Source organism: Lygodium microphyllum, chromosome 8 (genome assembly GCF_053477565.2).
Source record: "Lygodium microphyllum isolate KBCC chromosome 8, Lygodium_microphyllum_v1.1.10, whole genome shotgun sequence".
NCBI lineage: Eukaryota > Viridiplantae > Streptophyta > Polypodiopsida > Schizaeales > Lygodiaceae > Lygodium > Lygodium microphyllum.
In genome coordinates, this window is record NC_141142.1 from 55,068,812 (window position 1) to 55,091,135 (window position 22,324).

A 22,324-nucleotide genomic window follows, 5' to 3' on the forward strand; every position below is an offset into this window, starting at 1 on the left:
GTAACAGTTGGTGCAGAATATGAATATGCTTATGCATGTACAACAACAACAGGTGATGCAGGCTTCTGTTCAAATAGAAAGTATTGTGATGAATGCTCTGCAAGCAGTTGAGCGTGAAATGAAGTTATTCAATGGCAGGAATGTGTCTGCATATGTACATACCTATGCTCAAAAGATGGAATTCTTTGGAGTGGCTCAACTTGCATGGAGTCAGTATTTTGTATGTGTTACTGTACATGAACTAAAAGCGTGAATTACTGAATTATACATGCAGGATGCTGATTGGATAGCTTTCAAAAAGACACTCATGGAAGAATTTTACATTGAAGATACTAGTTTGATTACGCGCAAGACTGTTCAGGATTGGGTTTTACAACCCAATAAGGGTCTTGTGGCTACAAAATTGTTAAGAGAATTTGAAAGTCGATTTGAGTAGTTGAATCTTGTAGAACAACAAGCTTTTGTAAGCCAGAAAATTGAATTGTTTTTATAGGCAGATGATCCTGAGCTTCAAGAGAAGCTTGATGATTTGCTAGACGATCAGACTATAAAGATATGTTTGAAAATAGAGTGGAGACATGTCAAGAAAGGTGTTACTACACTTGTGAAAAATCATAGAAGAAAAAAAAGATTGCATGTTTAGCTTGCCCACTGTTATGTGCAAGACAGTTGATATATTCAATAAGCTACCCACTTCTGTGGCTAATCCTATAGCTATACATGCTATTGTTTTCTCTGTTAGGAAAAATATATTGGATGAATTGGTCAAAGACATGCTGGATCTTCAATTGAAGGTTGCAAAATTGGATGAAAAAGGATAAGAGGATAGGGGACGGATAGCAGTCTCTAAGCTAGGAAAAAGATGTATGTGGTGTGATAGTTTGCAGCATGAGAGAAATGATTGTGCTGCTTATAAGGAGGCCTTGGCATGATAGCTCATCTTTTGGAAAGATGGCAAGATCCATGCACAAGAAACGGGATTGTCTCTTACTTTGAATTTTGGAAAGGGAGGTATGCAGAAGTTGTTGGAAGACTTGGTTGTCCGAAATGCTTATGTGACAATAGATGCTTTTACTTTTGATCTATAATTGGATAGAATGCATGGCCAAGTGATGTTTGGTCCAAAGATTGAAGTATAAACACATGCTTTACATGCAATTGAAAATAGAAAGATTATTGATAGTGAAATGTCTTATACAGGGCAATACATTCGTGACATAACTGGTTGGGAATCACTGGTAGATGCATTTTCAGTGTATGCATATTTAGCAAAGGTACAAAACATGGATGTACTTGTAGAAGAAAAACGAAAGAGATGAAGATAATGCAAGGACATCTAAAAGAATGATAAGAAGTGTGGATCAGTCTAAAGCTACAAATCAGCCACCTCTCGAGCATGTTATGGAAGAGGTCAGTCAGGAGCAAAAACATGATAACAAACAAGAGGGCAAAAAGAAGGGCAAGCAACCATGATATAAGTTGCAGTTTGACATTAAGACAGCCACAAATCTTGAGAAGGTTCTTGAAGAATGAATCCTAAACAGTTGGGTGGAATTCACCTTGGAAGAGGTACTTGGCATTGCCAAGTGAGAATTTCATGATGAGATCATTGACATAATTAAGAGGAAGCGTCAGTTTCTTGGTGATACCACTAGTGCATTGCTGCAATTTGAAGAGGAAACTGATTTGTTGGATATTCAGGTTGAATATGAGCATGAAGTATTGGATTATGTATGCAGGATGGTACTAATCAGTGGGGACAACATGTTAAAAAGAGAAGAAAGTGGTTGAAAATGCATTGTCTTGTAGTAATATACATGGTGGAGTAAGACAGATGCAACAATATGGGAAAGAGACTCTAGGATTTATTTCTCGAAGTCATTACACAAGTAATCATTGGGCTAGGGCTACCACTGAAACGGTAGTGAAAAGAAGGGAACGTGAAACTCCTTGTATTGCTTTACTTGACCATGGGTCTGAGATAAATGTCATTGAGGGTGGATTGTATGAAAATGGTGCATGGCCTGTATATATTGATCATGGTTGGCATATGAGGGTTGCAAATAATTCTTTGGGAGAGCTTTATGCTGCATTTCCTAATGTAAAAGTGACGATTGGTGATGTACAAGAAGGCAACACTTCTTAGTGCAAGATAATTTCTCATATGCAGTGATTTTGGGACAATGGGAGGAAAGTAGTCAAATTTTTTACTGTTTGTGTTAATCATCCTAGAAATTGTGATACGCTTCAAGAGTCTTCCTTTGGTCCCAAATGCAAGGGAATTCAAAGACCTGGATTTTCATTAAGCACTGTTGTAATGGGGGACTATAGTAGTGCTGTTCAGAGGATGTACTCGTCTCTTGATGGAATAAAGAATGTATTTACTATTGGTTATTCTTAGTTTACAGCAAACAGTTAATGTTGGTTTAAGCCTATGGAAGCTATGTGTAAGGCTGAACGCGTATCTATGAAACTGGCTACTAAGGAATCGAGAGCATTGGGGTTGTTAGCTGAAAATGAAGGCATTTTAGGCATCTTTTATGGACTGAATATTAATGACACTATGGTTGAAATTTCAGCAACTATACATGCAGAAAATGAGGTTGAAAATAGAGTATTATCAGTATGTTCTTTTGACATGTATGATGTTATAACATTGTTTGCTTAGCAGGAGGGATTACAATGGGCTGAAGCACTTGTGGAGACAAAGTATAAGACACTTGAAAAAAAGGTGAAACCGATTGCTTTGTCATTTTCACTAGAGAGCGAGGGTTTGCATGAAAAAGTGTCAAGGCAACCACTTACGGGATCCTAAAGATATAGGTCATCAATTTACATCTGAAACATTACAGGAATTGAAAGTTGGTGTAGAAGGGTTTCTTTTGCCTGCTAGAGAGACCGTTTTATGTAGATGTTGGCTAGGTATGGAAAGACATTTGCATTTCAGCCAACTGAAATAAGTTGTGTGGATCCAAATGTTATCTTTCCTATCATAATATTTACTCTGTTACATGTACCATGGAACTTGAGGCCTATTCCAGTGCCTAAAGCTTACTTGCCAAGGATGATGGATTTGCTAAATGAAAAGATTTGCATGAAGATCTTGGAGCCCTCTTCAATCCCATACTCAAATCGTTGGTTTACTGTGCCAAAAAAGAATGGGGCTTTGAGATTTATTCAAGACATGTAATTGGTCAATAAAGTGACTATAAAAAATGTGGGTGCAGGTCTTGTGGTTGATGAATTTGCAGAGGCTTTTGCAAGTAGAGTGATCCATTCTTTGGGTGATCTTTACTCGGGTTATGATTAGTTTTAGCTTGTAATTGAAAGTAGGGATATCACAACCAAGAAGACTCCCTTGGGGTTAGTACGGATGTGTACTCTCCCACAGGGTGTAACAAACTCAGTGGCACACATGACAAATGCTATGAATAGGATACTCAGGGATTTTATACCACAATTAACAATGCTCTTCTTGGATGATGTTTCAATCAAAGGGTGCGTAGTGGATGAGAAGAATGAAGAGATGGATGCTCATGGATGCAAACAGTTTGTTACATACCATATTGTGGATTGTGAGAGGATTTTGATGCATCTAGAAGAGGTAAATTTAACTCTTTTTGGACAAAAGTCTATCTTTGGAGTTGAAGAGGTTTTGATTGTTGGGCATATGTGTGGGCCATATGGACGAAGACCATCACCAGCAGCAAAAATAGATGGGATTGATAGAATGCAAGATGTATGCACAAATGTATCAGAGGTGCGTGGATTTTTGGGTGCATGCGTGTTCTATTTGATATGGATTCCTTACTTTGTACATGTAGCCGATGCTCTATATCAGCTTATGAGGAAAGGTCAGAGATTTCATTGGAAAAGGAAGCATCAGAAAGCAATGAAGAAATTGAAGTAGCTCTTAAAAATTGCTTCTACATCGAGAAAGATTGACTATTCACATGGAAAGCCTATCATTATTACTATTGATACAAGGCGAATCAGAACTGGATGGGCAATTGGGCAAGATGATGAGGAAGGACAAAGATATGCAATACACTTTGGTGCTAAAGTATTGAATAATCGACAGAGAATGTATCCACAAGTAAAAAGAGAATTATGGGAAATTGTGAGAACTCTTAAATGTGATAAGGAGTATTTTATGGGTGCTTATGTAGTCATTGAGACTGATTGTTTGCTGGTATTGGGTATGATTACTAGTTGTGCTACCCCAGACATTGCTATGCTCCTGTAGATTGCATGCATCAAATCTTTAAACCCTGAATTTCAACATATTGCAGGAAAAGATAACCCAGTGGTAGACATATTATCTTGGACATGCTATGAGAATGAAGATGGGATGATGGATGAGGAGGAAGAAGATGACTTTCTTGTGGGCTGAAAATGATGTTGTAAGAGTGAATTTAGCAATGTAAGGTGTTGTTACAGCATTAACAGAAGCTTGGACAACAAAGAGAAGACACTTTAGATGTTTTACATATTGTGTAGAAGTGTTTTCGAAAGATAAATATAAAGGAGAGTGGTTGAGAATTGGTCAATACCTCAGTACATTAACAAAGAGAGATGAACAGTCAGATGAGGAGTTTAAGAAAATCAAGAGAAAAGCTTATGTGTTTTTCTTAAAAGATGGATACTTATGGAAACATGGTATACCTGATATTAAGAGGTATATTCCACGCTGGATTCCGTGAGACCACGGTGGATTTCGTAAAACTATATTTATTTGTTAGGGCTCGTACACAAGGTGGATTCCTTGTGCGAGAAGTTGACGGGGACGCCCGTCCTTTTCGAGCATCATGTTAATTTAATGTGTACATGGGTAACTCCACAGCGGGTGATTCCACAAAATACATATTTAAATTAATGAACATTAATGAGTTTAGAGTGCACTTGTATTAAAATAAGGTTAGGACATAGTTCTAACCTATTTATTTATTTTATAGTTGAAGACTGCTGGGTATTCACTTTTGTTGGTTTAATTTTATGATTTTTTAACAATTGTGAATGCTTCAGTTGATGTGTAGAGCAAGCGGCGTTGGCATTGGGAAGCACTAGGTGATATCATGTATTTAAATTACCTAAAAGAAATTATCATTTTTGATGGACGCGCGTCTTGTCATTAAAGACGTGGCACTAATATTTATTTAGATATACTTATTTATTAAAGCATTTGATAAATATTTATTATTTTACATGTGCATAGACGCACGGTTTAAATATTTCATTATTAGACATTGCATTTGGGCACAGTCCGACTCACACTACTCAACTGTTTTATTTTTTATTTGGACAAAAGCAAACACAAAAGCTAAAGCATGCTTATTGTAAAATTTGGCTATTTTTGAGCTTTGAGATGAATAAAATTATAAATGCATGCCTTGTGAAGTGCTCACATAAGGCATGGGGGAAGATTGTACCCAATTTGTCTTTTTGTTCCATGTTGTGCAAGTCTATCTTATTGTTTTTTGAGCTTAAGTAGAATTCTTTGTTTTTGGAGACTTTTCAACACTTGCTACGTACGCATCCAGCATCCGATTTGCACACCAGGAATATTAAAGCGAAGCTAAGATCAAGGGCTTCCAATCGCTTACCATCTCACGCGAAGGTAAAGCTCTTGGAATGAACACGCTCTACAGTCAATCTCGTGACGATCCATCAATACCAGCGTGTTCCTGGCGGTGAAGATTCTCTTGCTGTGCTGTTGGATCATGAAGGACTACTCTCTATTGAACAGAGGACCACCCAGGAAGCTTCTTCATCAACATATATTTTTTTTCTCAAGGCAGAGAAGAGAGATAAGTCAATTCAAGTTTATAAAGCTTAATAAGCTTTATAATAAAGCTTAAGCCCCTAACTGCGACGGGAGGACGTACTGCAGGCTGTCGACGTCGTTAAAAAGCTCCTGACGTCTTGTCGCAGCCAATTCGATTAGTCAAAGCTTTTATTTAAAAAGCTTAAGCTTAAGGGTAAGCTTTATTAAAGATCTTATCTTTTAAATCTCTTTCTCAACAGCTGTTTACACTGAGTTGATTTTGAATTCGTTTCCAACTTTCCTGCAAGCCCTTGTTCATATCTGTACTCTGATAGAGACAGTTTCTAGCAAGCAAACTAATACACACAGTATATTTTTCGCTTGGAAGAAGGATTTCATCAATTTCTGTACCCCCAAAAAGAAGAAAGATCGCAAAAAGGCCTTTAAAAAAAAAGAGCCTTGTAAACCCAACTTTGAGCTACGCTCATCCCACTAACAAAATTTCGAGAGTGAGGTTGTTTGAAATTTTGCAGGATATCCGATCAAAATATGGAAGATTTTATGGCCAAAGGTGATTTATCGGAACCAACAGTGGAGCAAAAATTAGACCTAATTATGATGCAGCTTCAAGAGAAATGAAAAGCACGTCAAACTTTGCAAGCTCGATTGGCCACTCTTTAATGATCTACTGTCGAACAAGATGGACCATAACCCGAAGATGTTATATAACGTACGATCGATGCGACACTCGAAGCACAATCTATCAAGAAAGAAGCTAAGATAAGTAAAAGGAATTCCAAATTCTGTACTTTTAATAGGCTATGTGACGGAAAGATTGTTCTCACTTTTGTTAGTTAGTTTTATGATTATTTTCATGAAGAACAATATGTCGAAAAATGCAAACTTAAGTATCACTAACCATTTAATGGATAGAGCATTACTATGGACTATTGTTCGCAAAAGTATTGACTTGGAAGGCTTTGCAAAAGAATTTTTTACAGAATTTTCTTCCACCTCAATTCCATGAAAAAGCAATCAAATAGTGGGATCTTCTGCAACAAAGAGATTGTAAGCCTATTTCGCAATACACTGAGCGTTTCTGGAACGCTTTATTGCAACTTCGAATGCTCGAAGATGTACTTGAGGCGATCCACAAGCGTAAGTTTATGTTTGATTTGCTTGGTCACTTTTATGCGGAGGTGATGTTCAAGCCAAGGACCCTCGAGGATACAATTTATTTGGTCCATGATATTGAAGACAAAATTCGAGGATGAGAGAAGCGAGCACAACAATTCCCAACTAACGGTAACTTTGGTACAAAGAAATTCAATTCTACCTTTCGAAGATTCAATCAAAATCACTTTGTTCCATCTTCTTTTTGTAAATATGGGACACGACCCCTTGCTTTACCATCAAACACAAATCCAAATCCTAAGCCATCTTTTAAGCCAAATTCCAATATACCTAAACTCCTAGCCATTACCAATAATGTTTTAAAAGCCAAATCCATAGTTTGCTACAAGTGCCATTAACCTGGATATCTAGCGGTGAATTGTTAATCCAAAAAGCCAACTGTTCACATCAACTACTTGGGAGCGACTGAAGATGAAGACCATGAAGAAATGCCTGATTTCACAGAAGACGATGACGATATCGATACTTCAGATGCTTTACCAAGTATGCTAAATTCTCATTCTTTATTAACGATGAAATGTCTCGTGTATGGTAAAAAAAAAGATTGTTTTACATGACGAGAGCACACGATTTTATTTCAGTAAAATTGGTCAAAGAATTGAATTTTCATACTATTTCAACTCATTATCGTATCAAGGCTGTATTTTTAGGTACTAGATACAATGGAATACAAGAAGTTCATGACTTAGAAATTAAAATTGGCGATTATGATGAGCACAGAAATTTCTTAGTTGTGCCTTTGCAATCTAGTGACATTATGTTAGGAATGCCTTGGCGTCATATATATAATCACGATATAGATTATTGCACGCATTCAATGACGATTCATTCTAATGGAAAACAAATCACATTACATGGTACGTATACCTTAGATGCTTTTCCATTAATTAGTCACACACAAGCTAAACGTACATTAAGAAAATGTAGCAAATCCTACTTAATATGGGTGAATGAAATTGAAGCTAAGGAAAATCAGATGCGTCTTAGGCATGCACAATTTCTTTCACAATTTAAAGATTGTTTTACTATTGACTTACTACTTGGCTTACCACCTATACGTCCTGAAGATCATAAAATAGACTTAATTTCAAGTTCTCAATCACCATGTAAAGTACCTTATCGACATAATCAAATTGAACAAAAAGAAATTCAAACCCAAGTTGAAGAATTGTTAATCTGAGGACTCATTAGGCCTAGTAGTTCTCCTTTTAGTGCACTTGTCCTATTAGTTAAAAAGAAAAATAACACCTATAGGATATGTATTGTTTATTGTGCCCTAAACAAGATCATTGTTAAGAATAGATATCTGATTCCTAGGGTAGATGACCTCATGTATAAGCTATGAGGGGCCACAATATTAGCAAGATAGATATTAAATTTGGATATTATCAAGTACAATTGGATAAACTTGATATTCTCAAAACTACATTTAAAACTCAATTTGGTCATTATGAATTCATTGTTATACCTTTTGGTTTAACTAATACACCAGCCACATTCAGTCGTATGATGAATCGCATATTTTTGAAGCATCATCATTGTCATTGTTTTCTTTGATGACATATTGTAAGAATGAGAATGAGCATTATGAACATTTATCCTTGGTTTTTAAATTATTAAAAGAGAATCGATTATATGCTAATCTTGAAAAGAGTGAATTTTTTCAAATCCACATTGAATACTTAGGACATATAGTTTTATCTGACGGTATTAAAGTTGATCTTAAAAAGATAGAAGAAAATTTGAATTGGCTAATACTTAAAAATATACATGAACTACGTTCTTTTTTAGGTCTTGCCAACTTTTACAGAAAATTTGTGAAAAAATTTTCATTGCTTGCATTGCCTTTGATAAAATTATTAAAGAAATGTATTGTGTATCATTGATTTACTGAAACATACCTTAACACATGCTTCTGTATTGCAATTACCTGACTTTAATAGACCATTCTTCCTAGTAGTTACTGATGCTAGTGGATTTGGAATAGGAGTTGTCCTTATGTAAGATTCACATCCTGTAGCCTACTCTAGCTGCAAACTTAAACCATCTGAACTCAAGTATTCTACATATGATAAGGAATTACTAGCTATAGTATAAGCTTTACGTCAATGGAAACACTATTTAATGGATTCTGAATTCATGATCAAAACTAACTAACAAAGTATCCAATATCTCCTTAGTCAACTACAAATCTCTGGCTGTCATATTATGAAATATTTCCACATAATAAAATTTAGTTGGTTAGTTTGAAAGTTAATTAGTCAATTAATAAGTTAGTAAGATTACTAACTAAAGACTAAGGTAAAAATTAACTAACGTTAATAGCTAATAATTTTTATTTAATTAAAAATATATTAAAAAAATCGAGTCGTAAATCTGATATTTTTCTCGGATTGACAATGATCGCAGCTACCCTTCATGGAAGTTACAACGTGAACGAGACTTATGAGCTATACTAATCACTAGTATTAATGTGTATAGTTTGGATTGTTAAAAAATATTAGATGTATTCTAGATATTTTAGATATTATCTTAAAAAGGCAGAATTGGATGTCATTTAAAAGAAAAGACAAGTGTTTTTTTAGTTAGCTTTGGAGATTTTATAAAAAGAAAAAAAATAGAGTGATTGGCGAAATCGCATGCACTGCGATTACAGTCTATAGGCAGTAGACAACACTTCAAATAGAGAAAATGAGTGAATTGAGAGCTTTTCAATCAAGTGTCTTGGAGTTTTACCCCCATTTTGGAGCCAATGGAACCATTAGATTTATGAGTTAAGCATCAGATAACTGAGTTTTCCAAGAGTCCCTCCACTAAGAACTCTTGTTCTTAGCCTTATTCCCTCTTCTCTAATTTATTATAAATACGAGGCATGGGGAGGCACAAGAGAGCATAAGGAGATCCTGAGAGGCTGCGAGAGAGAGATAGAGAGAAGAATACCCCTCCAAGAGATTGTGAGAGAGAGAGAGAGAGAGAGAGAGAGAGAGAGAGAGGGAGGGAGAGAGAGAGAGAGAGAGAGAGAGAGAGAGAGAGAGAGAGAGAGAGAGAGAGAGAGAGAGAGAGAGAGAGAGAGACTGCACAATTCCCTCTATCTCGATCCTCGATTTAGCTTTCTTATCTTACATTCTCCCATATCGAATTTATTCCGCCTTTTTAATCTCTTAAGTCTACTTGCGAACGATGGCCTCCAAGCGAAGAATATCGCATGCGGATGGTAATCCTACAACCAGCAACGAAGCTTCGGGCAAAGGCATCACTATCAATCCAATTGTCATTCCGATCATAAGTAATGTATTTCTAAATTGATAGATGCTTGCTTTGATTCTTGCATGAGATACATTAGGCTCCATACTATGATGTATGAGAATAGGTAATGGGAAGGGATAGGCCTTTTCTCATATATTTGGAGGATGGAGTTTACAAAGTTCATGCATGTATTATGGAAAGTTAATTGCACTTAATTGCATATGGCTTATTTATTGATAGAACAATCGGTTAGGGGTTATGAATAGTATAATCGTAAAAAGAATGACATTAGAATTGTGCATATAAGTATTAAGTAAATTTTGCTTAGAATCGCTCTTTGATCCCAAGGGGGAGAGCAAATATGCAATGGAATTATTATCGGGTCTATTCTCATATTGTTTGAAAAAAATACAATAAGTTTTGTTGGATTGATTGAACAACACTCTAAATTTTTTTCTTTCAATCAATTGATTGTTGCATTGTGATTTAGATAAATATTCCAAGTGCTTGTGTTTGATGACAAAAGCATGGCAAGGGTCAAAAATGACAAGTAGCCATGGGAAATAAAGGAATGTCTCATTGAAGATGATATTAGGTTGATTTCCTTGATTGTGCTTGATTCCTAAATGGATTAATTAAGAAAGGATATTTTGCGCGGGTGGATCATCTCCAAGATTGCATTGCGGATTACCCCGACAGGGCACTACTTGATTCACAGGTCCAAGGTCAAGTGGTGAAAAGGCCAACCACCAAAAGTATGTCTCACTTCTAGGTCGCTTGGGGTTAGTGGAGCTCTGGACACCCCTTGCCGAGTCCGGAACGGAGTTGTAGACTACCGTGAGCCCAACGTCTAGGGCATTGGAAGATCCTATTCTAGATAAATGATGGAAATTATGGTGCCATGTCATTTGGACCAGGTATTTCTGTTGGACAAAAGGGATACATAATTCTCCTGTATGGGCAGGAGACAAAGATTAACTTGAAGATAAGTTAAGGAACTTGTTTGTTAAAAGAATTGCTTGTTTTGTTTTCGTGTATATGTTGTAAATTACACGAATGAACCATGTTCCCTAAAAGGTTTAATTAATGAAGTTGATTTTAAATGTCACACATAAATGTGGTAGGATCTAATTAGAAAACTAAAGCTATCAAGGGAAGTAGGTGGGCGGAATCCCCGACAGGTCCGTCCTATGGCAAGGTGATCCTAGAGAACTGGGAGGCTTCTCACAAGGTTTTATTGCCATTCGACTTTAGGTATTGTTAAGTTAGAACTTGATTCATGCCATTTTAGGGGGCTGGAATGGGACTATGCCCTACGGACAGAGAGGTTGAGCGGCGCATCCCTCTCGTTTTTCATTCTCTTTGAACCAAGTGCGGTATGGATCTGCTTTGGATTGGGTATCTCTACGTAAAGTAGGATGTCTAAAACTCAATGCTAGAATGCTGTTAGGAGACCTTGGCCCTAGGAACCAAGATTTCAGGTCACTAGTAGTGGGTTTGGTCATGAACGTTCCATTGCGAGGCGGACTCGGGAAACCCTAGGCGACAAACCTCGAAACATTCTTTGGGAGTGTCGGGCGGCGATACTTAGATTCATTTCTTGATGGATCGCTAAAACATACTTGGATAGCCGATAGGTGAGCATGTTACAATTGGTATCAGAGCGAAACTTCATGATGATGCGTGACCGATTAATGTTTGGTTCACGGACATATCCTAAATAGAAATAACATGAGTGGTATGGCTTGATTGTCAGGCACCTTCTGTACCCACGAATGCTAACATGCAAGAAAAAAAATTCATTCTCAAGAAAATTAAGGCACTCGAGTTTGATGGAGAAGGGTTAGACGTCGTAGTAGAGGCAGAGACATGGATTGAGTCAATGGATGATTATTTCTTTGCTTCAAGAACCGCCTATATACCAATCAAGCAATGATAGCCAAACTTAAGTTAGTTGGCCAGACTCAGATATATCAAATATAACCCCCCCTCAAAAATTCGGCCCCCCCTCCAAAATTCGCCCCCCCCCCCTCAACACACACCACACCACACCACCCCTCCCCCCCCCCCCCCCCCAAAAAAATTTACCCCCCTCCCCCTCAACACACACCACACCACACCACACCACACACCAACCCCCCCCCCCCCCCCCCCCCCCCCCCCGCGCTCAACACACACCACCCCCCCCCTCCCCCCCCCCCTCAACACACACCACACCACACCCCCCCCCCCCCCCCCCCTCAAAATTTCCACCACCCCCCCCTCAACACACACCACACCGCACGACACCACCCCTCCCCCCCCCTCCAAAATTCGGCTCCCCCCCTCATAGCTAATTTTTTATTTAATAAAAATATATTAAAAAAACTGAGTCGTAAATCTGATATTTTTCTCGGATTGACAAGGACCGTAGCCACCCTTCACGGAAGTTACAACGTGAATGAGACTTATGAGCTATATTAATCACTAGTATTAATGTATAGTTTGGATTATAAAAAAATATTAGATTTTGGGCAAAACTAGCATATTCTAGATATTTTAGATATTATCCTAAAAAGATAGAATTGGATGTCATCTACAAGAAAAGAAAAGTGATGTTTTAGTTAGTTTTGGAGATTTTATAAAAAGAAAAGAAAAAAAGAGAGTGATTGGCAAAATCACGCTCCCGCGATCGTAGTCTACAGGTAGTAGACAACACTTCGAACACAGAAAAGGAGTGAACTGAGAGCTTTCCAACCAAGTGTTTTGCAGTTTTACCCCCATTTTGGAGCTAATGGAGCCATTAGATTTATGAGTTAAGCATTATATCACTGAGTTTTCCAAGAGTCTCTCCACCAAGAACTCTTATTCTCAGCCTTATCCCCTTTTCTCTAATTCATTATAAGAGAGAGAGAGAGAGAGAGAGAGAGAGAGAGAGAGAGAGAGAGAGAGAGAGAGAGAGAGAGAGAGAAGAGTTACCTCATTGCAAAATTTTCTCTATCTCAATCCTCGACTTAGCTATCTTGTCTTATACTCTCCCATCTCGAATCTATTCCGCCTTCTTAATCTCTTGAGTCTACTTGTGGACGATGGCCTCCAAGCGAAGAATATCGCATGCGGATGGCAATCCTACAATCAACAACGAAGCTTTGGGCAAATGCATCACTATCAATCAAACTGCCATTTTGGTTGTAAGTGTTGGGGTAAAGGCGCCTCCGCCATGCCTCCCCGTGTATTACTACACTGACAGTACCCACCACTGCACACTGCAGGTGGCGGGCGCCCGTCACGTCACTTTATTCTTTACATTCATTTTTTAGTGACTAGTAAATAAAGGAAGGCCCGGTCACACATTGTGACTGTTGGAGTTCCCATTTCTTGTCTCTCTCTTTCTTGCTCTTGCTCTCCCGTCATAGCTCGCGTGCAAGCTTCGATCCTTCTCACCTTTCAACTGGTATCAGAGCTTGGATTCCTCTTGCTCGAGCTCGACTCGGTGCTTCTCTACCTTCGCATCGACTCCCTTCACGCATTGGATCTCCATCCCGGCAGCCATATCCGATCTCCCCGAGCTCCCGTCACTCCCCGGCTTCCCGAGAACCTTCCCGGCCTATTGAGGCACCTTCAAGGCATTGATACTGAGATATTTGATCATTCTTTCAGGGTTTTATTTCAGTCTACAGGTTGCAAACAGCAAGGGCAGCCATGGCTTCAAACCCTTGAAGCTTATTCTCCTCATATTGTGCCTTACACCTATCAAGGCTCAAAGAGGCTTGTCATAGACCTTTGATAGGCCCTTCTTGAGCTCCCCATTACCCCCTTTTCAGCCCATGTGGAGCAGCAGCAAGTTCAGCACCAATAGGGCAGATTGCACCATTTTTTTCTAGGCTGTTAGCACTCGTCTACTTCAGCTCCACACTTGGCCATTGCTTCTTGCTCTCTACCTTGATCAAGAGGGCTATAGACTTCATGTTTGATGTCATTGCTCCACACTTGGCCATTGCTTCTTGCTCTCTACCTTGATCAAGAGGGCTATAGACTTCATGTTTGATGTCATTCAAGCTTTGGGCATTGGTCTTGATCATTCGGGGCTGATTTCTTCAGATTTGGAACTGTCATAAACTGTCATAACAGACTGAAAACAGGGCAGCACCATTGGCATTAGCATTTGTTGCTTATACTCCATTCCGGTTGTGCTATTTGATCCTGTATGCGGTCTACATGATGCCTAGTGCCTTGGGAATGTATGCACATGATTATGACATGATTTTGGCCTAAAATATTGGCTGATTTGGGACTGTTATTTACTGTTATACAGTGCTGGAAACAGGGCAGCCACACTTGGCATTGGCATTTGATGCTTATACTCTACTCCGGTTACCTTGTTTGATGCCTGTATGCGTTCTACATGATGCCTAGTGCCTTGGGAATATATGCATTCGATTTGCCCATGATTTGGTATTGTTTTTGGGCTGGAAATTGACAATTTTGGACTGTTTAGAGCTGCTGTACATGAGCGGGCTGAAGCTCATTTGTCACATGTATTGCTTCTCTATCGATACCGGATGTATGCTATGGGTTATGTCATGATGTATTACACTTTGGGGATCGACTTCGAACTCATGATCGTGATTTTGGAATGCTTTTGAGCATCGCATTTGCTCCGTTGTTATTGGGTTGTCATTGGCAGTTTGGTCGACTTGACTGGCATTTAGGCCACTTATGCCTATTGTCTGTACTTGACGGATAAGCTCTATGCATTACATGCTTTGGTCCGTGGTTGATGCCTCTTAGTTCGTCCATGCTTGACAGATATTTTGGAGCTCCAATTTGGATGTTTTGAGCACTTCCGACTCACAAGGATATTGACTTTGGCTTGTTACTGGATGTATTGACTTGACAGAGATCTTGCCATTGGGATTATGTCTTGCTTAGTGGTTGCTACATCAGTTGCTTCATGTATGTCATGTTCTTGGGAAGCGTATGACGCATTGACTTGGTCACTTGTCACTGGTACTTTGTCTTGGGTTGCTTGAGCCCTTAACTTGATTGTACGCCTTTTGTGCCAGTGAGAGCAGTCTATGTCATTGAGCAATTATAGATGTATTGAGACTTTGGGATTATACTCCGACAATTGGATGTTGCATTGAGTATATGTCTTGGTTCATAGGATGCTTATGAGCTGAGTCTCAATTTTGGATCCGCTTTCTTTTGAGCAGACACCTATTTGTGTCAGGTTTTGGCAGTTCATTCTATATTTTGCCTAGATTGTCTGGGGTGTGCCTCTTACTGGCAGATGCTATTTGACATCTCTCGGTGTTATGCTCATGTATTTTCACTGTCATTTGGCTTTGCTTTGTCCTCTTTATGCCGTCTTTGGACCTAGCATTGTTTAGTTGACCTTAGATCCAGTTTTGGGACTGTTTGCTCTCTTTATTGCAGTTCTGAAATTTATTACAGCAAGCATTTATTAGTGGACTGAGCAGTATTTTTTATGCTGAAATATCCTGATTTGGTGTACCGCACCTAGTACTAAGTGAACAGCATCTTTTGGCACACTTTTCTCGCCATTTGGAGCTCATTTTAGTGGATTTTGGGCATTTTCTGCAATAAAACAGTCAGCAGTTTTACATTGTCTGTGCATTTTCAGCCTGCATTATGGCATCCTCTTCGACTGATAATGCCATATTTAACATCAAAAGTTGGATGGCACCAACTACTCTTATTGGAAGAGTCAAATTTGGTAGGTCTTGGTGCAGAAATCTCAGATTAAGCCACTTCGGTTGAGTGGGGAGCAGCCTGAAACTATGGACAATGACGATTGGCTTGAACTTGATGAGCTATGCAAGTCCATGATTGTATTGTCTCTCATTGAACAGGTACATTATAATGTATTTGAGGAAGCACAGAGTGCATGGGATCTATGGAATAAGATCAAGAATCTTTATGATAAGAAAAGTCCGACGAGTCAGATGTACTGGTTGAAGCAGCTTATGGATCTGCGCATGAAGGATAATGCGACTATGTCTGCTCACTTGAGCCAGTTCCATGCTATACTGAAGAACCTGACTTCGCAGGATATCACCTTTGGAGAGGAAGTAACTCCTCTTTTCTTGCTTGGGACTCTGAATGAGTCATGGGATGTATTCCGCACTGCCCTATGTGCCTCTAGTGCTACTCTGAAACTGAATGATGTTGAGAGTGCTCTTCTGCAGGAAGAGGTTAATCGCAAAAACTTGGATGCCTCTCGTGTTTCACATGCTTTGACAGTTAGAGGCAGGAATGACAGGAATGAACGTGGTAATAATCGTGGCCGTGACTCGCAGAAGGGTCGGTCTAAATCTCGTGGAAAGTCGCGTAGTAAGTCGCATGGGCGCAACGCTAATGTCACTTGTCATCATTGTGGAAAAAAGGGCCATATCAGACCACAGTGTTATGAGTTGCGCAATGAGAAGCGCAAGGATAAGGGCAAAGAGAAAGTGTAGGAGAAGTCCTCTGATCGCAGCATAGTACCTACGAAGTCCAGCGTCAATATTGAAGAAATTAATGTCATGCAGACTGAGGATTCCGATGGTAGTGATGAGTTCATACTTGCAGCTAGTTCTTTTGATGCTTCACACTTGACTAAGACACCTAGTATGTATGCACAGTGCTGGTTATTGGATTCAGGTGCGTCCTTCCATGTGACGCCTTACTGTGAGTGGTTTCACTCTTACCGTACTGTATCTGGATCAGTCAGACTTGGAGATGACAGGTCTCTTGATATTGTGGGTTGTGGAGATATTTAGTTGCAAATTTCCACTGGCAGTTCCTTTTTGCTCAGGGATGTACGTCATGTACCTGCGCTTACGCGCAGTCTTATGTCTGCAGGACAGTTGGATGATGCAGGGTTTCATGTCTGTTTTGGGGATTCTGCCTGGAAGATTACCAAAGGCAGACTTGTGCTTGCTAGAGGTGCCAAGGCTGGCAGCCTCTATCCTCTTGTTGTATCTGGGTCTTCTGTAGACCATGTTTTGACAGTGGGCTCTATCCCACATGTATCACTTTGGCATGCCCGTTTGGGGCATATGTCTTTGAAGGGAATGAAAATGTTATCTGGTTTGCAGTATCTTTCGCCTTTGGACTATGCACGTTTTGACTCGTGTGATCATTGTCTTTATGGTAAGCAGAATAGGTCTACACATAAGAAATCGGGTAGGTCATGCATGAGTGAGCCCTTGGCTTTGGTGCATTCAGATGTTTGTGGGCCCATGCCGTGTATGTCTATGGGTGGCACGAAGTACTTTGTTACCTTCATTGATGATTTTTCTAGGAAAGTGTGGGCTTATCCCATAAAGCAAAAGTTCGATGTCTTGGCAGTCTTTCAGCGTTGGCTTGCTCTTGTTGAGAACCTGACTGGGTATAGGCTGAAATGGCTTAGGACTGACAATGGGAGAGAATATATCTCACGTGCTTTTGAGCAGTTTTGTGATGACAGGGGTATTAAGCGTCAATTGACCGCCCCTTACACCCCCGCCCAGAATGGTTTGGCTGAGCGCATAAACAGGACTATTCAGGAGCATGTCCGCTCTATGCTTAGCCATGCAGGCCTACCACAGAGCTTTTGGGCTGAAGCAGTTAGTACGGCAGTGCATGTCATAAACCGATCACCTTCTAGTGGATTGGATTTCCAGGTTGCAGAGGAAGTTTAGGCTGGTAAGCCACCCTCTTATGCGCATCTCCGTGTCTTTGGATGTGAGGCATTTTGCCATGTGCCCAAGGACAAGAGGAGTAAGTTGGATCCAAAGAGCATTAAATGCATCTTTCTTGGTTATGGTGATTCATGAGAGATGGGCTATCGCCTATGGGATCCGCAGGCACGGAAAATAGTATGGAGGCATGATGTAGTCTTCCATGAAGACAAGATGCACAGGTAGCCTGAGAAAGTGGTTGAGATCCGCAGAGTGATCTTTTAGGAGGAGCCTACAGCTCCTGCACAGCCAGTTGGACAGCCTACAGCTGCAGCAGATGCTCATGGTCAGGGTGTTGGACAGGTAGCTGGGCAGGCAGCAGAGCCTGCAGTGAGACGGTCTGCTAGAGACATATGTCCACCTGATATATTTCAGCCCTCTATGCATTATGTTTTGGTTACAGATGCAGGAGAGCCTTTCACTTATGATGAGGCTATGCGCAGGGGTGACAGTCACTCCTGGGATAGGGCTATGCAGTCTGAGATCGACTCCTTGTATAAGAATGAGACTTGGGATTTGGTTGCCTTGCCTAAGGGCAAGAAGGCTTTGCCATGCAAGTAGGTGTACAAGCTAAAAAGTATCCCTGGACACCCCAAGCCGGCATACAAGGCTAGATTGGTAGCAAAGGGTTTTAAGCAGGAGCACGGTGTAGACTTTGATGAGGTCTTTTCTCCTGTGGTTAAGATGACCACCCTGCGCTTGGTCTTGGCTTTGGTTGCTTAGCTTGACTTAGATCTATATCACATGGATGTCAAGACAGATTTCTTACACGAGGACTTGCATGATGAGATCTATATGGAGCAGCCTAAGGGCTTTGCAGAACCTGGCAGGGAGCACCTAGTGTGCAAGTTGAAGAAAAGTCTTTATGGCTTGAAGCAGGCACCTAGGGAATGGTATCATAAGTTTGATGCCTTTATGCAGTCACAGGGCTACAGCAGGAGTGCTATGGATCCGTGTCTTTACACGAAGAAAGCCCGTGATGGTTCATTGCTTATTTTGGTACTCTATGTGGATGATATGCTGATAGCAGGGAAAGCTCATGATGAGCTAGATGCTCTTAAATCTCAGCTAAAGAAGAGCTTTGAGATGAAGGATTTGGGACAGGCCTCTCACATACTTGGTATGCGCATTAGACGCGACAGGCATCAGGGACTCCTCTACTTGTCACAGAGGGAGTATATTCATAAAGTCCTTGAGCGTTTCCGCATGCAGGACGTAAAGCCTATTGGCTGTCCATTGCCTTCTTATGTGAAGGTATCATAGGCCGATTGTCCGCAGACAGATGAGCAGAGGGCCGAGATGGCCCAGATCCCTTTCAGCCGTGGGCAGTTTGATGTATGCCATGATAGCCACTCATCCAGATATTGCCTTTGCAGTTGGTGTTGTGGCACGCTATATGGCTACACCTGGTAGGAAACATTGGGATGCCGTGAAGGGTATCATGAGGTACCTGAAGGGTACAAAAGATATGTGTATTTGCTATGGCGGCTAGGATACAGGGGCGTGGGGTACACTGACTCCGATTATGCAGGACATGCAGATAGTAGGAAGTCCACTTCTGGCTATGTATTCACATATGCTGGAGGTGTTGTCTCTTGGATGTCCAGGGTTCAGAAGTGTACGGCTTTGTCTACCACTGAGGCCGAGTATGTTGCAGCCACTGAGGCTTGCAAGGAGGCCATATGGCTAGGCCATCTAGTTGCTGGCCTTGGGATTGATGCTATACCTACACTGCATTCGGATTCTATGAGTGCCATTCAGTTGGCTAAGAATCCGGTCTTCCATGCGAAGACAAAACACATTGAGGTGAGGTATCACTTCATACGTGGTGTCGTGGAGGACAAGTTTGTTGACCTTGTCAAGATCTCCACTGACGAGAATCCTGCAGATTTGCTCACGAAAAGCCTCACTATTGAGCGCTTTGCCTTCCTCAGGAGATTGATGGGCGTTGGATGAGATATTGCCTTTCCTCATCCCTTGTACCTACGTACAATTATACAGTCTTTTTCTTTTCTTTCTCTCTCACTGGGGCAGATTCGCCTTTAAGTGGGAGGTTGTTGGGGTAAAGGCACCTCCACCGTGCCGCCCTGTGTATTACTACACTGACAGTACCCACCACTGCACACTGCAGGTGGCAGGCGCCCGTCACGTCACTTTATTCTTTACATTCATTTTTTAGTGACTAGTAAATAAAGGAAGGCCCGGTCACACATTGTGACTGTTGGAGTTCCCATTTCTTGTCTCTCTCTTTCTTGCTCTTGCTCTCCCGCCATAGCTCGCGTGCAAGCTTCGATCCTTCTCACCTTTCAGTAAGTAATGTATTTCTAAATTGATAGATGCTTGCTTTGATTCTTGTATGAGATACATTAGGCTCCATACTATGATGTACGAGAATAGGTCATGGAAAGGGATAGGCCTCTTTTCACATATTTGGAAGATGGAGTTTGCAAAGTGCATGTATTAAGGAAAGTTAATTGCACTTAGTTGCGTATGGCTTATTCGTTGATAGAACAATCAGTCAGGGGTTATGAATAGCATAATCGTAAAAATAATGAAATTAGAATTGTGCATACAAGTATTAAGTAAATTTTTCTTAGAATCGCTCTTTGATCCCAAGGGGGAGAATGAATATACGATGGAATTATTATTATGTCTATTCTTGTATTGTTTGGAAAAAATACAATAAGTTTTGTTGGATTGATTGAATAACACCCTAAATGTTTTTCTTTCGATTAATTGATTGCTACATTATGATTTGGATAAATATTTCAAGTGCTTGTGTTTGATGGCAGAAGCATGACAAGGGTAAAAAATGATAAGTATCCATGGGAAATAAAGGAATGTCTCATTGGAAGATGATATTAGATTGATTACCTTGATTGTGCTTGATTCTTAAATGGATTAATTAAGGAAGGATATTTTGCGTGGGTGGATCATCTCCACGATTGCACTGCGGATTACCCGAGAGAGCATTACTCGATTCACAGGCTAAAGGTCAAGTGGTGAAAAGGCCAACCACGAAAAGTGTGTCTCACTCCTAGGTTGCTTGGGGTCAGTGGAGCTATGGTTACCCCTTGCCGAGTCCATAACTGAGTTGTAGAGTGCTGTGAGCCCAACGTCTAGGGCGTTGAAAGATCCTATTCTAGATAAAGGATGTAAATTATGGTGCCATATGATTTGGACCGGGTATTTCTGTTGGATAGAAGTGATACATAATTCTCCTATATGGGTAGGAGACAAAGATTAACTTGAAGATATGTTAAGGAACTTGCTTGTTAAAAGAATTGCTTGTTTTGTTTTCGTGTTTGTGTTGTAAATTACGCAAACGAACCCTGTTCCCTAAAAGATTTAATTAATGAAGCTGATTTTAAATGTCACACATAAATGTGGTAGGACCTAATTAGAAAACTAAAGTTATCAAGGGAAGCAGGTGGGCGGAATCCTTGACGGGTCCGTCCTACGACAGGGTAGTCCTAGAGAACTGGGAGGCTTTTCACAAGGTTTTATCGCCATTCAACTTTAGGTATTGTTAAGTTAGAACCCGATTCATGCTGTTTTAGGGGACCAAAATGGGACTATGCCCTACGGACAGAGAGGTTGAGCGACACATTCCTCTCGTCTTTCGTTCTCTTTGAACCAAGTGCAGTATGGATCTGCTTCAGATTGGGTATCTCTGCATAAAGTAGGATGTCGAAAACCCAATGCTAGAATGTTGTTAGGAGACCTTGGCCCTAAAAACTCAGATTTCAGGTCGATCCTAGTGCATTTGGCCGTGAACGTTCCGTTGCGAGACAGACTCGGAAAACCCTAGGTGATAAACCTCGGAACATTCCCTGGGAGTGTGGGTGACGATGCTTAGATTCGTTTCTCGATGGACCACTAAAATGTGCTTGGACAGCCGATAGGCGGGCACATTACATATTAAATGGGCTACTTTTATTCAAAGTTTTCATCCACTTATCCAATATCAACCCGAAAAAGAGAATGTTGTTGTCGATACCTTGACTAGAAGACCAACTGTCTATAATATCTCTATTATATCTTTTTATTCCCTTATCCCTATGAAAGATGCCTATGACCAATACCCCAATTTTCACGCTGATTGGAATAAATTAGTTGTAAATAACTGGATTTCAATATATTCATTGTCTTATACTGATGGATTTATGTTTTATGAAAAAAGGTTATGTGTAAGTGTTCCATTTCGATCATTTGTGTTGCACAAAATTCATTGTGTCCCATATCAAGGCCATAGAGGTATTATTTGTACTTTACGTAGATTGATTGAAGATTTTTATTGGCCACAGATGGAATCTGATGTTTCTAACTTTGTATTTGAGTATTTAATTTGTGAAAGAGTTAAGCGACACCATGGTAAGCAGTATGGTTTATTAATGCTTTTACCAATTCCTAA